The following is a 17220-nucleotide window of genomic DNA, read 5'->3' as shown; positions in this document are numbered from 1 at the left end:
CGGGAGCGGGGCGGCCGGCGCGGCCTCCAGGGGCCGAGAGGGCGAGGCTGGGGGGCGGGGGGGGGGGGCGCGAGTCCACCTCAAGGACGAAGACTTGACTTTACATGAGGCGGAAGGCAGAGATAGTAAAGGGTTTTAAGCAGGAAAATGTGGCGAAAGGCAGTGTTTACGTGGACCGAAAGCAGGAAAGCCAAGGGCTTCGGTACTGGCCCCAGAGAAATTGAAAACCCAAAGGGAAACGGCCTGCGAACTCTTAACACACGTCTCGGTTTACATGGCAAGTGGGGGCGTGAGAGGGAATTTAAAGACCGCAGTGACTCCAAAACCCTGAAGATGGAGTCAAAGAACCGCAAAGCACAGATATAAGCTAGAAAAGAGAAACTTACGCTCTGCAGAGTGACCTTCGTCCCAAGCATTCCGTTTCCGGGTCTGCAGAGAACTGCGCGTGCGCGAGGCGAAGAGGCGGTGCTTCCTGGGCGGGGCCTGGGCGGAGCGCTAGCGACGGGGCGGTGGGCGGGGAGTCCTGGTCTGAGCCTGGACCACCCGAGGGCGGAAAAAGGGGTGGTGGAAAAGAGGGTGGGTCTCAAGGTCCCTTCCTTGACCGGCTTATTTGAAGTTTCAGAGAGTAACAATTTTAAGGTAAAGTTTGCATTTCTGTGGGCCAGTTATGTCCAAAGGTAACATAACTTTCAACTTGTTCCCTCTGAACAAGTTGAAAACGGTTTAAATAAAAGGTATTGTTTTTGCAAGCAAGCTGCTCTCCTGCCCTGCCAGTGAGGCCTTAAAGACAATTCAGGGTTCTGGAAATGTGGGTCTCCCAGAGTAGTTGACATAGGACAGTAGCTGGATGCGGGAGCATTTTGTGCAGTTAGAATTAATTTAAGCAGTTTAAGGAAACAAGAACTGAACTTGTCTCTCTATTACACACTAGAATGAGAAATACAAAACTTTCCCTACATTGTATGGTCTATTTCATAATGCAGAACAGCTTCTGTACTCCTATCTCTCACTGCAGAGGCCAAACTAAACACTGTTTAGTTCCAGAGACAAGGAGAAGATCTGGGATCTGATACTGGAGTACTAAGGGAAGTGATAATTTAGATTATTAACCATGGCTTTAAAAAGAGCAATATTCTTTTTAAATTGTTTTAAATTTTATTGCTTCTCTTTTTGCTAATGTGTTTTAATTATTTCCCTCTTTAAAACCAACTCTACAGTGACATATAAGAGCTATATAAACAGCTCTTCATGCAATCACATACATGATTGTATAAGTTTAAGGTATACAGCAAAATAGTCTGATTTCCCTATATTGTGAAATGATTACCACAATATGTTTAACTAGCATCCATCATTTAAGATAGATAAGATAAACAGAGAAATGGAAATAAGGGAAATTTTTTTTCTTTTGATGAGAACTGCTTTATTTGGTAAAATAGTTATTGTGTTCCACACTCAAATGCTTTTGAGAAAAGCTTGTTTATATCATAATATAATTAAGCCAATCATAAGTAAATATAATGCAATATCAAGTTCATTATATGTTCACTCTGAGAGCAATTATTATTTACCTTTTCTTCTTAAGCCGTAATGTATTTTATATATTGGTGTTCTATTGCTGAGAGTTCTATCAAATCTGGTTAACAGAGCCTGTAAAATATACAGTACTCAGAAAACATGGGGATTTATTTTCATCTAAAGAATATTAACTTTGCTGTATTTCTGAGGGCATTTATTGGGAAAGTATATTCTGTTTAATATAAACCCTAAAGAAAGCAAAACTAGATTATCAACCATCTGATAACTTCATATCTACCCTCAATATTTTGATGGCAACATGTCATTAAACATCTACTTACAAAGTAGATTTTCCCACATCCCTACAGGTGGAAGGTTTCATCTATAGAAAAAATGGCAATCAATTGACATGATGTTTACATAGAGATATTAGCATTTGGGGGCTTCCCAGGTGGCACTAGTGGTAAAAAATATGCCTAATAATGCAGTGGGTGTAAGAGACTTGGGTTTGATACCTGGGTGGGAAAAATCCCCTGGAAAAAGAAATTACAACCCAATCCAGTATTCTTGCCTCAGCACTCCCATGGACAGAGGAGCCTGGGGGGCTACAGTCCATGGGGTTGCAAAGAGCTGGACGCAAATTAGCAACTAAACAACAAAATTTCAATGCATTTTGTATATTGTTTTTGTGTTCTGACATCTTGAAAATCATACCTTCCCTTGAATATTTTGTATCAAAATCCTTTTGATTTTCTACATACACCATTTCATTAAATTTCCTATTGGTGTTGTAACAAATTACCACAAACTGACTGCTTGAAAATAAAACGGATTTATTCTTTTGAATTCTGGAGTCCAGAATTATAAAACGATTTAAAGCACTACCCAGGTAAGAATTGTTTTGTTTTGTTTTGTTTACTTTCGTGGGTTTCAGAGGCCATGCCATCCTTTGGCTCATGACTCTTTCAGTTAATTTTTTCTAAGACAATTTTTAATGTTTATTTTTGACCCCTCTGAGGCATGTGGCAATCTTAGTTCCCCAAAAAAGAATGGAAGCTATGTCCCCTGCATTGGAAGTGCAGAGTCTTAACCACTGGACCACCACAGGGAAGTCCCACCATCTTATCGCATTTAATTATTTCGACCTACCAATATAAAATATGAGCTACATAAAGGCAGTGCATTGATTTTGCTTCCTGATAGATCGTCCATGGTTGAAATCATTCTAGAGTGACAATAAATGAGTGCACTCTATCAGTGCAAAGACGGTTCTCATAAGTCAGGATATCAAATTCTCAAGTAAACCTATAATATCTGGGACTTCTGAGGCGGTCCAGTAGATAAGAATCCACACTTACAATGCAGAGGGTGTAGGTTGGATGGTCAGATCCTGGTCAGGGAAGTAAGATACCTTCAGGCATGACCAAATGAAAACAACAACAACAACAAAATCCGAAACATGTAATATTTGTGGCAGCTGATTCCTTACTCTGGTAACATTTCAACCATTTTTCTGAACATTTGTCACACATTCTCCTGCTTTACTTTGTTCACACATTGTGATTTTTAGGCAACGTGTGGTCGACATCTAACTCATCAACAAAGGTATGTTTTCATGAAGCTTTCGCAGGCCACAAATTTTTAAGTTCTGGTTCTGAAAGGCTCCATTTCTCCATTATACTCCTATCAAAAAATAAAACCAGGGCTTCCCGGGTGGCTTAGCTGGTGAAGAATCTGCCTGCAATGCAGGAGGCCTGGGTTGGGAAGGTCCCCTGGAGAAGGGAAAGGCTACCCACTCCAGTATTAATTTTTTAGGGACTTCCCTGGTGACTGAGACAGTAAAGAGTCTGCCTGCAGTGCGGGAGGCTTGGGTTTGATCCCTGGGTCAGGAAGATCCCCTGGAGAAGGAAATGGCAACCCACTCCAGTATTCTTGCCTGGAAAATCCCATGGATGGAGGAGCCTGGCAGGCTATAGTCCATGGGGTCACAAAGAGCCGGACACACTGAGTGACTTCAGTAAATGAAGTAGGTTTATCATTCTCACTTAAAAAGAAGTCCAGAATATGCTGGGTGGTGGGGGGATGGATCCTCTGTCCTTTCTACCTCTGTGAGCATGAGCACTTAGTCTTCACATTTCTTGCAGCAACATGACTTTTCTATGACTAAGAAGGGTGAATGCTAAGAGGCAAAACCCTTTTAATTTTCAGATTTTGTCTAATTTTTATGGAAACGAAAATCTCACGTTTTTTTCCAAATATAAGCTAGTTGTCTTAAACGATCACCATAATTTTAATAAGAAGTGAGAATTTCTGAATTTCATATTTCTACCTCAAGAACAGACAAAGGTCATGGGAAAAGATGTTAGGAACAGATTTGTCAACTTTCTCTGATGTTTATCTTGAAAGTATGATATTCCATGTGCCACATGGCCACTTTGCCCAATGATGCAAATGAGAAGCTAAAATTAGTACCTCAGGGCTTTTCAACTTATAGATTTGTTTCCTTTCTGCTCTGTCTTTGATAAGAAGTCCATGAAATTCTCCAGGCCAGAATACTGAAGTGGAATTCCACTCCTCTCACACGCTAGCAAAGTAATGCTCAAAATTCTCCAAGCCAGGCTTCAACAGGATGTGAACCATGAACTTCCAGATGTTCAGGCTGGATTTAGAAAAAGAGGAACCAGAGATCAAATTGCCAACATCCGTTGGATCACTGAAAAAGCTAAAGAGTTCCAGAAAAACATCTACTTCTGCTTTATTGACTATGCCAAAGCCTTTGTCTGTGTGGATCACAACAAACTGTAGAAAATTCTTCAATAGATGGGAATACCAGACCACCTGACCTGCCTCCTGAGACATCTGTATGCAGGTCAAGAGCAACAGTTAGAACTGGATGTGGAACAACAGACTGGTTCCATATCTGGAAAGGAGTACATCAAGCCTGTATATTGTCACCCTGCTTACTTAACTTATATGCAGAGTACATCATGAGAAATGCTGGACTGGATGAAGCACAAGCTGGAATCAAGATTGGCGGGAGAAATATCAATAATCTCAGATATGCAGATGACACCACCCTTATGGCAGAAAGTGAAGAACTAAAGACCCTCTTGATGAAAGAGGAGAGTGAAAAATTTGGCCTAAAACTCAACATTCAGAAAACTAAGATCATGGCATCCGGTCCCATCACTTCATGGCAAATAGATGGGGAAACAGTGGAAACAGTGACAGACTTTATTTTGGAGGCCTCCAAAATCACTGCAGATGGTGACTGCTGTCATGAAATTAAGATGCTTGCTCCTTGGAAAAAAGTTATGACCAACCTAGACAGCATATTAAAAAGCATAGACATGACTTTGCCAACAAAAGTCCATCTAATCAAAGCTATGTTTTTCCAGTGGTCATGTATGGATGTGAGAGTTGGACTATAAAGAAAGCTGAATGCTGAAGAACTGATGCTTTTGAGCTGTGGTGTTGGAGAAGACTCTTGAGAGTCCCTTGGACTGCAAGGAGATCCAGGCAGTTCATCCTAAAGGAAATCAGTCCTGAATATTCATTGAAAGGTCTGATGCTGAAGCTGAAACTCCAGTACTTTTGGCCACCTGTTGAGAAGAACTGACTCATTTGAAAAGACCCTGATGCAGGGAAAGATTGAAGGCGGGAGGAGAAGGGGACGACAGAGGATGAGATGGTTGGATGGCATCACCAACTCACTGGACGTGAGTTTGAGTAAACTCCAGGCGTTGGTGATGGGCCTGGCATCCTGCAGTCCATGGAGTCGCAAAGAGTCGGAAACAACTGAGTGACTTAACTGAACTGAACATGCACCTGTATACTGCTACTGCTGCTAAGTCACTTCAGTCGTGTCCAACTCTGTGCAACCCCGTAGACAGCAGCCCACCAAGCTCCCCCGTCCCTGGGATTCTCCAGGCAAGAACACTGAAATGGGCTGCCATTTCCTTCTCCAATGCATGAAAGTGAAAAGTGAAAGTGAAGTCGCTCTGTCGTGTCCGACTGACCCCATGGACTGCAGCCTACCAGGCTCCTCCGCTCATGGGATTTCCCAGGCAAGAGTACCGGAGCGGGGTGCCATTGCCTTCTCCAATGCACCTGTATGTCCTCCCCTAATTTCTCAGTTTCTGCATCAAGGCTAGACCATGAGACCAATTTTGCTAAATATCTTTGCATGGAAGTAGTTCATTGCTTATCTGAATAGCAAAATCCACAATTCTTACCCATCACTGTGTCACACCCAGCATTTCCACTTTTACAAATACCCCGAAGACATTTGAAGCAATTTACCCACATAAACATCTTGTAAGAGATTTTTGATAGAAGTATTTTTTATGATAGCCAAAATGTGGAAAGAACCCAAAACTCCATCAAATGATGACAAGGTAAACACAACTGTGGAATGTTGTTACTTCTCAATAGAAACGTATGAAGCACTGATAAAAATTCCAGCATGGATGGCACTATGAAAACATTATGTTAAGCAAAAGAAGGGAGAAATAAGACTTTTTTTTCTGGCCACACAGTGCAGCATTTTGGGATCTTAGTTCCCAGACCGAGGGTGGAACCCATTCCCTATCAGTGGAAGCCAGAATCTTTACTACTAGACAGCCAGGGAAGTCCAAGGCCACATATTATATGACTTAATTTATATGAAATGTCCAGAATAGCCATATCTATAGAGACAGAAAGTAATGTTTGCTTGTAGCTACAGATAGAATGCAGAATAACTGCTGACAGACAAAGGGGTTTTGTTTTTGTTTTTAAGGGGAGGCCTGGCAAGCTGTGGTTCATGGGTTCTCAAAGAGTCTGACATGACTGAGCAACTGAACTGAACTGATGTATGATGACATTATTGTGGTTGGACAATATTGGAAACATACTAAATCCTACTGTATGGTACTCTTCATAAAAGTGCATTTTATTGTATGCAAATTATGCAAGTAAAAAGTCTCAGCTGATATCTCCATAATCTCCCCTCACCTTCCCCCAGGCAAAGGCAGTTTAGTGTGTTTATTCTCAGCTCCAACAGCTCCAAAGAGTGCGTTGTCAGGACACAGCCTTTTCTGCACACAGAAAACTGGGTGCAGTCGTGTCCCACACCTACTTCCCCAATCACACACCCAGGAGTGCCAGGGTAGCCCCTGGTCGCATACTCCGCCCACACTGTGGTACACAGGCCACTGGGCTCGTGATGTCACACCAGCTCACTGACATGAGTTGCCTGACATGAGTTGTCAGACAAAATGTGCTGTAACCAATATGCATGCTCTTTACTTTTCTTGAAATGAGATCCCTACTTCCACAGAGGCATTTATCCATATGCCACAAGAGTTGTTTGCTATTGCACCGGATACCTCCTTGCTAAGCTGGAAAGGGCCATGTGATGACACTAAAAGTTCTTTGGCCAATGAGTTAAATGATCATTGTGAAGCTGAAATTTCTCTGAAACGAGGAAAGATTCCTAATTACTTGTTTCCTAGCTCTGCCTCCAATCCATGGGCATAAAAGTGTCCTTACAAAGGCAAAATCAGAATGATGTATGTCTCCTCTGAATTCTTGTAAGGCAACACTTCAGTGAAACAGACTGATGACAGTTCTTTTGGATTACTTAAAGCAAATAGGATAGTGAATACAGCAGTAGCACTCTTGTCTACATATTCTCCAGCTGTCAAGGCAATGAAGCTTTCCTCGTAGCTCAGATGGTAAAGAATCTGCCTGTAATGCAGGAGACCAGGGTTAGATCCCTGGGTGGAGGAGATCCCCTCAAGAAGGGAATGGCCAGCCTCTCCAGTATTCTTGCCTGGAGTATCCCACGGACAGAGGAGCCTTGTGAATTATAGTTCATGGGGTCGCGGAGTCCGACAAGACCCAGTGACTAACACACACACATCGAGTCAATGAATTGTCCAGGCATAGAAGTCATTTCCAAAACTTACACACATGGAAGTGTAACCTGTAAGTCCCTCACATAAGTGACAGCACTATGGATTCATTCAGTTGCACAGAGCAACCTTTTTGGCACCAGGGACCTGTTTCTTGGAAGACAATTTTTCCATGGTGGCGGGGATGAGGAAAGTCGTGGTGATGGCGGTATGGTTTGGGGATGCCTCAAGCACGTTACATTTATTGTGCACCTTATTTCTGGCCCACAGAGCTGTAAGCTGTTGTACCTTAAAACTGCTACAGGCAGTAACTTCTACTAAGCTCTGTCAGCTTACTGAAAAGCACATTCCGGACCGCCCCCTGCCCCGTCCTCTTTCTTGCGAACGCAGACCAGAGCGCTCTCCTCGCCCCGCCCGTCGCCGGAAGCCCTCCGCCCAGCCGCCGACCCCGGAAGTCCTGCTTCTGACCCCACGCCGGCGTTTTTTGAAAGGACCTGGAAGTGGAGGGCGAGGAGTGAAGGTTGTACAAGGAAGGGTGAATGTCTCCTTTCTAGTGAACCGCTCTGCGAGGCCTGTCTTACTTCCTCCTTAGGGTCTTGTGAGTGACTGCGGATCTAAACTCCCCACTGCCGTCCCAACCCGGGTAAGTTCAGACCTAGCGGGACTGGTCGCGGATTCTTTCTCTCTCTCTTGATCATTTCTCTTTCGGTTTGTGAATTTCTCTGAAGCCAGTCGCTGTGACACTGTTCGATCCCATTTCTGGGCTCCAAAGAGCTCCGGTATCACATTCTTTTATGTCTCAGCGCAGAAAAAAAAAAATTAGCTAGAGACAAAGAGATAGGAAGAAGTGATTTATTAGACGAGGATGCTTGTGAGGCTTACAAGGGCGCGGGAGAGGGGATGCCCCCCTGAGAATTTACTGCGCTACAGTTTTATAATCGAAAGATGAGGCGGAGAAGACCTTCCTTGTCTTTTCTGAATAGACATCATGCTTCCATCATCAGCTCCTCCTCCGGGTTGAGCATGGGAGTTTTCTTGTTCCTACAAGGTAAAGCCAGATCCACAAATTACTGCTTTTTATGTGTGCACAGAGCATGTCCTAACTTATTGAGCTCACTGGGCAGGATGTGAGTTTCGTGCCACCATTGTTTTACTGTTTGTTGGCATGTGTTGTGCTTCTATTGCATGATTTCATTGCTAAGCAAGCCTGGTTGGTTTTGTGGTTAAGCGAACCTGCTTTCTTGTGTAATCATTAACTTATAGGAGCCTCCCATATTTCTTCTATTGACAGTCCTCTAGTGGGATTAACTGTTTAATCATCTACTTTGTACCTTTACTCTGTCCCTGTCAGCTGCCCTTGGCTTTTTTGCCTACCCAACATTTTCCTGCTTAAAACCTTCTACTGTTTCCCACCTCCCTTGTAAAGTACTTGTCTGCAGGGGTGGGTTCCTGCCCCTCGCCCAGCCTTGCCCTCTCAGCCCCTCTTATTAGTTGCCGTATTTCTAAATATAGGGATGAAGGGAGGATCAGGAGAAGCAGAGACAGAGGGACTGAGAAAGGAATAGAAAAACTGAGCTGGAGAAAAGAATGAGGAATACCAGATGGAGCATAGAGGATGGCTGAGGGACATGCAAAGGGATTTTTAAAAAATGAAATAGATTTAGCCTTGAAAGTAGCAGGTGAATAAAATAAGAGAAGTAAGTTAACAAGCCGCTCTCCAGATGGGAAACGTGGGGAGAGGCTGCCGGATCAGCCATAGGACAGGGGGCATGAGTGGTGCTGCCCTTTGCACAGAGTCCCACAGTGGTTAGAAAAGGTGGAAACTTGGCCTTCAGAGCAACTTACTGCTGGGAGGGAATGAGGACAGAGGGTGACAAGAAGAGCAGACGTAGAGAGAGAGCAGGAAAGAAGCATCGCCAGCTAAGGTGCCAGGGAGTGAAGAGGAAGGAAATTTAACTGCAATAGATGAGGTGTAACCCAGAGGGTAGAGGGGGAGCAGAGGTGGGGGAAGAAGGAGGGTCAAGAAGGGAAGCAAGTTGCAAAGTGGAGCAGGACAGGTGTAAGGGAAGTAGAGAAGAGGGGAGAAATAGCAGGAGAGCCGAGTGAAGCAAAATGAGGTGGACAGAGAAAGAAGAATCTCAGGGACGGGGAAGCCTGGTGGGCTGCTGTCTGTGGGGTCACACAGAGTCGGACACAACTGAAGTGACTTAGCAGCAGTAGCAGATAAAGGGAATGAAATGGTAACACATGATAGTGCAGGTAGAGGGGGAAACTGGATCCAGATAGATGGTAAACTGTTTGGATATGGATGATTAAGTTAGGATATATTGATGTGTGACTTTTGTTGTTGTTCAGTTGCTCAGTCTTGTCTGACTCTTTGCGACCCCATGGACTGCAGCACACCAGGCTGCCCCGTCCTTTGCCATCTCCTGGAGCTTGCTCAAACTCATGTCCGTTGAGTCAGTGATGCCATCCAACCCTTTCATCCTCTGTCGTCCCCTTCTCCTCCTACCTTCAATCTTTCACAGCATCATGGCCAAGACCTTGATGTGACTTTGGAATTTAGTAAATTTAAAATTTGTTTAAATTATACAAATGAGGATGAGAATTGCAAAACTCCTGTCTACAAAGTTTGTGCCATTTTGTACTTATTTATATGAGAAGATGACTTCCATTTGCAGTCCTTATTCAGCCAGGGTCTTGATTCACTTAATTGTGGGTCACCCCTGGGGTAGGGGACTGGGGAGAGGACACTGGGGTAAGAAATGACTGATTTCACTACATAGTGCCTTTTTAGTGGAACATTTATTTAAAGTATTCTTTTTTTATAATGGAGTTACTTTTTATTTTTTGACTATTAAAATTTTTTTCAAATTTATTTTTGGCTTGCTGAACTTTATTTATTTAAAATTTATTTATTTTTTCCTTGCTGTGCACAGGCATTCTCTAGTTGTGGTGAGGGTGCTACTCTCTAGTTGCAGTGCCTGGGCTTCTGATTGTAGAGGTTTCTCTTGTTGCCCAGCACAGGTTCTAGGCGTGTGGACTCAGCAGTTGTGGTGCACGGGCTTAGTTACCCCTTGGGATGTGGAGTCCTCCTAGACTAGGGATCAGACCCCTGTCCTCTGCATTGGAAGTGGATTCTTAACCAGTGGACCACCAGGGAAGTCCTTGATTCTTTTTTCTTTTTTTTTAAATAAATAAGTAAATGTCCCACTGGGACATGTACATTTTGGAGACATCTCGCTTTCAGTAGTCATTTTTGGAGATGACAGTGTTTGGTTTGTGTCACTGGATGTGAAAGTAGTGTGACTTGGAATCTAGTGGGCCCCTGGGTGTCTTCTCATGTATTTTTCTCTCAGGCATCAGTTATTAGGGCTTGGAATGTTGTCTGTTATTGTATTGCTTGTAAGTTTGTTTGCACCAGAAGGAAATTTATGAATGCTAAGATTAAGATTACAGGCTTTTTTTTTTGGAAATTAAATAATCACTCTTTATTCAAAATAAATAAGCCCTCTTACTTACAGGAAAATATGAAAGTAAACTTCTATCCTTCTGGCGTCTAAAAAACCACATTCAAGATTTTAGAATGTTTTCAGTAGGGGATATGTCCTGTTACATATGGGTCTGTGGACTGAAGCTGAGGGAGTTCTGCTCTGCATAGGGATGGACCAAGGCCTGGTGTGTGATCTGAAGGGGATTTGGGGGTCAGCGGAGGTGCCCACTGCTGCTGTATGCATGAGGCCTCACCAGGAGGGGAGCGAGATCTTACGGAAAGTGTGGGGAAAAACACTGTGTTGGACTGTGTGTGGGAGTTGACTGTCGTGAGTCCCTCCTGTCACAGTGGGCAGCCGAGGACTCTGTTCCACATGGTAAGCTTTCTCCTCTGTGGTTGTGACACAGAGAGGGGGGAATGTTCATTCTAAGCCTTAAACAGCATGTTTGTAACTTTTAAGATTGACCTCTAAAGTCTCATGTTGCCTGAGGAAGACACACAGAAGATGAGGAAGAGGAAAGAAAAGGAGTCAGGCATGGCTCTTTCTCAGGTAAGGTCATATTCTCAGTGATTCTTAGTCTGTCCTTTCTCAAATGCCCTTCTCTGGGCTCGATAATCGTGTCTGACTCTGGACTATCCTGTCTGACTCCTGTACATGCACACTTACCCAGGGCTTTCCCTCAGGGTCTGTCGTCTCCACTTGGATCCCGTCTCCCCATGACCCGGTGACCTGGCCCTTGTGAGGAGGCTCCCCTGGGTGCCATCCTGGGCAGGGTTTCTCACCCACGGGTTGGAGACAGGGTCTCAGTGCTGTTGGGTGGCAGGGATTGCTTAGGGCCCATGTGGATGCCCTGTCTGCCCTCTGTCAACCAGGATGAAAGAAGTTACACACAGAGGTTGAGTATTAATACGCACAAATGCCTGCTGAATTCTGAAAGAGACAAGTGAAGAGAAATTTTTTCTAATTTTTATAATATATTTGTAGGTAAATGAGTGGGCCACTGGCTTCAAAATCTTAATGATTGGGAATGGAATGGTTACTTGAGAAGCAGACATGAGTGATAGAGGTTGTTTTATTCCATCGTTGATTTTAAAGTATGAAATCAATCTAAATCCATGAGAGTTGGAAATTCTTTGTATCACTTTATATGACGTGTCCTTAGAGGTTTTCTGTTGATTGTGTCCTTTGACATCGCAATTTCTCTGATTGATGCAGGTTAAGTTCCAGCTTTATTGTGTTGTCGGTACTCAGTTTTTAGCACCATTTGTTATTAGGACTGTCCTTTTTCCATTGTGTAGTCTCAGTACCCTCCTTAGTACATTTTACATACATGCAAAGGATTATTTCTGAGTACTCACTTTTGCTCCATTGGTTTGTATATTTATGTTTATATAAGTACCCTTGGAGAAGGCAGTGGCACCCCACTCCAGTACTCTTGCCTGGAAAATCCCATGGATGGAGGAGCCTGATAGGCTGCAGTCCATGGCGTCGCCAAGAGTCAGACGCGACTGAGCGACTTCACTTTCACTTTTCACTTTCATGCACTGGAGAAGGAAATGGCAACCCATTTCAATGTTCTTGCCTAGAGAATCCCAGGGACGGGGAACCTGGTGGGCTGCCGTCTCTGGGGTCGCACAGAGTCGGATACGACTAAAGCAACTTAGCAGCAGCAGCAGCAGCAAGTACCCTACCGTCTGGATTACTTAGTGGGTTTTTTGTTGGTTTGTTTTTTATTTTCATTTTTTGATGTGGACAATTTTTAAAGTCTTTATTGAATTTGTTACAATATTGCTTCTGTTTTATGTTTTGGTTTTTTGGCTTCGAGGCATATGGGATCTTAACACCTTGGCCAGGGATCAAACCTGCACCCCCTACATTGGAAGGCAAAGTCCTAACCACTGGATTGCCAGGGAAGTCCCCTAGATTACTTCATATTATGTTTTGAAATATAGAAAAGGAACACCTCCATCTTTCTTCTTTTTCAAGAGTCTTTTGACAGTTTGCTTGAGATTCTCTATGTATTTTAGCATTTTTCTATTTCTGCCAAAATTGCCATGAGAACTTTGATAGGGATTCCACTGAATCCTAGAGTGGAATCCTAGATTCTGTTTTCCGTAAGTGGACTACTTAGGTTTGTGGGCTTCCCTTGGGGTCAGTGGTCAGGAATCCACTTGCCAATGCAGGAGACACAGGTTTGATCCCTGGGTTAGGCAGATCCCTTAGAGAAGGATGTGGCAACACACTCCAGTGTTCTTGCCTGGGAAATCCCTGGACAGAGGATCCTGGCAGGCTACAGTCCATGGGGTCAGAAAAAGTCAGACATGACTGAGTGAGTAAACAACACCAGCATTTATGGTTTGTACAGTTAAAACCTTGTTTTCTAGGAAAAAAGATAATTTTAATCATTTTTCAGTTTGGGATAATTTTTATTTCTTTTTCTTGTCTAATTGCTCTGGCTAGGAGATTCAGTAGTTTGTTGAACAGTCGTGTGGAGTGTGTACATCTTTGTCCTCTTGATTTGAGAATAAAAGCTTTCATTCTTTCACCTTTGAGTATGATGTTAGGGGTATTCCTTTCATGTATAGGGTTTATTATGTTGAGGTAGTTTACTGTTTTTGTTTTCTTACGTGTTATATATGGGGAAATTGTTGAATTTTGCCACAGGAATTTTTTGCATCAGCTGAGATGATGGTGTGCTTTTTTTCGCTTTATTCTGTTAAGTTGGTGTATCATATTAATTGATTTTTGTGCCTTGAGTCATCCTTGCCTTATAGGAATAAAATCCAGTTGGTCATGATGTCAGATATTCTCTGGGTTGGGTATCAAAATCATGCTGGCCACATTGATTGAGTTTGGCAGTGTTTTCTCCTAACTCTGTGCAAGATATTTAGCAGGATTCAGTTTAGTTCAGTTGTTCAGTCTTGTCTGACTCTTTGTGACCCCATGGACTGCAGCACACCAGGCTTTCCTGTCCATCGCCAACTCCTGGAGCTTACTCAAGCTCATGTCCATCGAGTCAGTGATGCTGTCCAATTAGCAGGAGTAGTGGTAATCTTTTTTGTAAATGTTTGGTAGAATTATGCAGTATAGATACCTTTTCCTGAGTTTTTGAGATTTTTGATTACAACTTGAATCTCTAGTTATAATTCTGTTCAAATTTTTTATTTCTTAATATTTCCAACTTAGGTTTAAGTTTCTACAAAATTACTCATATCTTATAGATTATGTAATTTGTGGGGTTTTTTGTTCATAGGACTCCCTTTTAATCCTTTAAAAAATGTTTTTTGAGGCCAGTTGCAATCACTCCTCATGATTTCAAGAGTATATATCTTTTACAGTTGAAATTATATCTTCAGTATATTCCCTGGCCTTGAGTTTTTCCTACACTATCATGTTAATGGTTTCAGTAGTGGGAAGATTACTAACATTTTATGCGTATGTGTGTGTTTGTGTGGGTCCACATATATAATGACCTTTCATGCCACTCTTTTTGAACTTCTTTCAAGTTTTCTCAGTGAGCCCTCTGTCAGTGTAATTGTAAAAATATTTATTGATTTATTTGGCTGCACTGGGTGTTAGTTGCAGCATGTGTGTGCTAGGTCCTCTAGCAGGTATGGAACCCAGGCCCCCTGCATTGGGAGAGCAGAATCTTAGCCACTGGACCACCAGGGAAGTCCCTATCAATGTACTTTTAATTCTCTTTAACTAAGCTATTCGGTTTTTTAGCTTCAGTTCGAGAGCCCAACCCTCAAAGGTTCAGGTGCTTGCTGTGTTATTTCTTAACTTCTTGACTTGGAGCCTCAGAGTGTCTCTAACACAGAATTCTCCTCTGTAAAATGGGAACAGGTCTTTTCCTAATGACCTAATATGTTGATAACAAGTTCATGCTTGTAAAGTACTTATTTAGAGTTATGTTCAAATCCTGGAAGTGTTCAAATACTTTTAGTCATTGCTATTCTTATTATTATCATAATTGAAGGTTTTGACTTTTCTCTAATACTACAGTGGACTTCACCATGTCTAAAGACAGCCTTCATACAGGAGCTCATCTAGATACTGAGTAGCACTCAGTGTTTGTTTATTTTTGGCTGCACTGGGTCTTCATTGCTGTGCATGTGCTTTTCTCTAGTTGCGGTGAATGGGGGCTGGTCTCTAATTACAGTGCTTGAGCTTCTCATCATGGTGGCTTCTCTTGTTGCAGAGCACGGGCTTTAGAGCACAGGCTCAATGGGCTTCGTTGCTCCTTGACATGTGGGATCTTCCTGGACCAGGGATTGAATCCATGTCCCCTGCATTGGCAGGTAGATTCTTAGCCACTGGACCACCAGGGAAGTCCTCAACTCAGTGTTTAGAATGTAATATCTAATGCTTCTCCATAGACAACCTATTCTTGAATTTTATTTCTGTGTGTTTTCTAATTGTCCACAAAGATGAAAAATCTGTATTAATTGGAGGATATCATAATCTGTTAGAACAACCATAAGAAATTATAATTAGAGACATATAATTTGCTCCTTAACATGGATCTTATATTTACTTCGATAGAATCAGTCCTTACACTTACCTCTTCTTTTCATTTTTTAAAAGATGAGAAATATCCTCATGGCCACTTGGGTAAATATTTTTTTGTTGTTATTGAGGTGTAGTTAATTGACAATGTTGTATTAGTTTCAAGTGTACAGCAAAGTGATTCAACTGTATGTATATTTCAGGTGTACAGCAAAATGACTCAGCTGTATACATATTCTTTTTTAGATTCTTTTCCATTACAGGTTATTTCAAGATATTGAGTATAGTTCCTTGTGCAATTCAGTAGGCCCTGTTTATCTGTTTTATATATATTAATAGTAGCATGTGTATGTTAATCCCAAACTCCTAATTTATCTGAGCTTCCTCCCCAACCACCGTGATCCCCTAAAATTTTTTGTTTCAGGAACAGTTGACTTTCGAAGATGTGGCCATTGACTTCTCTCTGGAAGAGTAGGAATGCCTGGACCCTGCTCAGAGGGCCTTGTACAGGGACGTGATGGTGGAGACCTATAGGAACCTGTTCTCCCTGGGTGAGGATGAATTCTGTGTAGAAGTTGGTATCTGCCCTTTTGTGTTGTGTGTTTTCCCCTGTGGACCTCTTGGACTCAGACATGATGGAGCATCACGAGTTTAAACTGACCCTTTTTTCAGATGATGATATCCGTTTCATGTTACATCAGAGGTTGAGGTTGTTCCAGAGCTTAATTATGTATAAAGCCCAATGGCAGATTTTAAAAAAATATCTGATATCCTGCTTCCTACCCTTTGCTTCTAATTCAATATTTATTGGAAGAGTGTTAGATATGTATAGTACACTGTTCCCTATGCATTTATAATTTTGGCGATGCTGGGTCTTTGTTGCTGCCCAGCTTTTCTCTAGTGGACGGGCACAGGCCTCTCATTGTGGTGGCTTCTCTTGTTGCTGAGCTCAGGCTCTAGTGCATGGGCTTCAGTAGTTGCCATTGCCAGGCTCTAGAGCACAGGCTCAGTAGTTGTGGCATTCAGGCTTAGCTGCTGCTCAGCCTATGGCATCATTCCAGACCAGGAATCCTACCCACGTCTCCTGCATTAGCAGGTGGATTCTTTACCACTGAGCCACCAGGAAATTTGTGAAATATTTTTCCAGACCCAGCTGTCATGCCCTCATTACTCAGCTGAACAAAGAACAAACACAGCACTTTATGTTTCTTTGTTTTTGATAAAGCAGTAATTTCTATTTCTGATCTGAACATTATCTCCATGTTAGAGCTAGAGAAAGAGCCCAGGACTGTGATAACTGGTGTGAAAATAGCAAAAAACCAAGTGGGTGGAATGTATCAAAAGTACAAATTAGAGACATGTTCTCAGGGCTGAGAGGAAGCCACAGCCTTTATAGAGTCTGGGAACCTCTTGTCAGAGTAGAGAGTTCTTTGGGAAAACCAAAGTGTGTTTATTGAAAACTCTCAGAGGAAATTTTTCTTCTCCCCTACTTATCACTTGATGTCATTCATCATGTAAAATGTATTCTTTCACCCTCCAGTGGTGCCACAGTTCCTACAGAGAGAGAGCAAGGTCTTTGTCAAGATCCACAACAGTCACCATCTGGCTCCTGTGAACTGGTCTTTGCTTGAGTTTGAGGAGCATAATGTGGGTTGTGTTATCAAGGGTCTCTTGCCCCTTCATCTGTTCTTCTGGTCTTAATCCCCCTGGATGCCCAGTTCTTAGTCCATATGGATCAGAGCGGATCCCTCCACTGAGCTTCTGAGTTTGATCAGAGTTGCTGTACTTGGAAGATGTAATCA

At 42.6% G+C, this 17220-nt stretch overlaps 2 protein-coding genes across 4 annotated transcripts in view; one reads left to right on the top strand and one right to left on the bottom strand.

Annotated features, from left to right (window-relative positions):
* The window catches only part of LOC133229665 (zinc finger protein OZF-like), a 64239-nt gene extending 63757 nt beyond the window's left edge, over positions 1-482 (bottom strand). The window contains exon 1 of one of the 3 annotated variants that reach the window (XM_061386277.1): positions 387-482. The gene's annotated coding sequence lies outside the window, so the exon portion shown is untranslated. The remainder of the gene's footprint in view (positions 1-386) is intronic. The other 2 variants (XM_061386287.1, XM_061386278.1) reach the window with 2 other exon arrangements.
* A 5063-nt stretch (positions 483-5545) lies between these two features.
* ZNF320 (zinc finger protein 320) overlaps positions 5546-17220 on the top strand; it is a 53240-nt gene continuing 41565 nt past the window's right edge. The window contains exons 1-4 of the mRNA XM_061385832.1: positions 5546-8058; positions 11369-11458; positions 15111-15210; positions 15843-15969. The gene's annotated coding sequence lies outside the window, so the exon portion shown is untranslated. The remainder of the gene's footprint in view (positions 8059-11368; positions 11459-15110; positions 15211-15842; positions 15970-17220) is intronic.

This window comes from Bos javanicus, chromosome 18, assembly GCF_032452875.1.
Source record: "Bos javanicus breed banteng chromosome 18, ARS-OSU_banteng_1.0, whole genome shotgun sequence".
Taxonomy (NCBI): domain Eukaryota; kingdom Metazoa; phylum Chordata; class Mammalia; order Artiodactyla; family Bovidae; genus Bos; species Bos javanicus.
The sequence above is the reverse complement of the archived record's forward strand: the minus strand, read 5'-3'. Positions and strand labels throughout refer to the sequence as shown.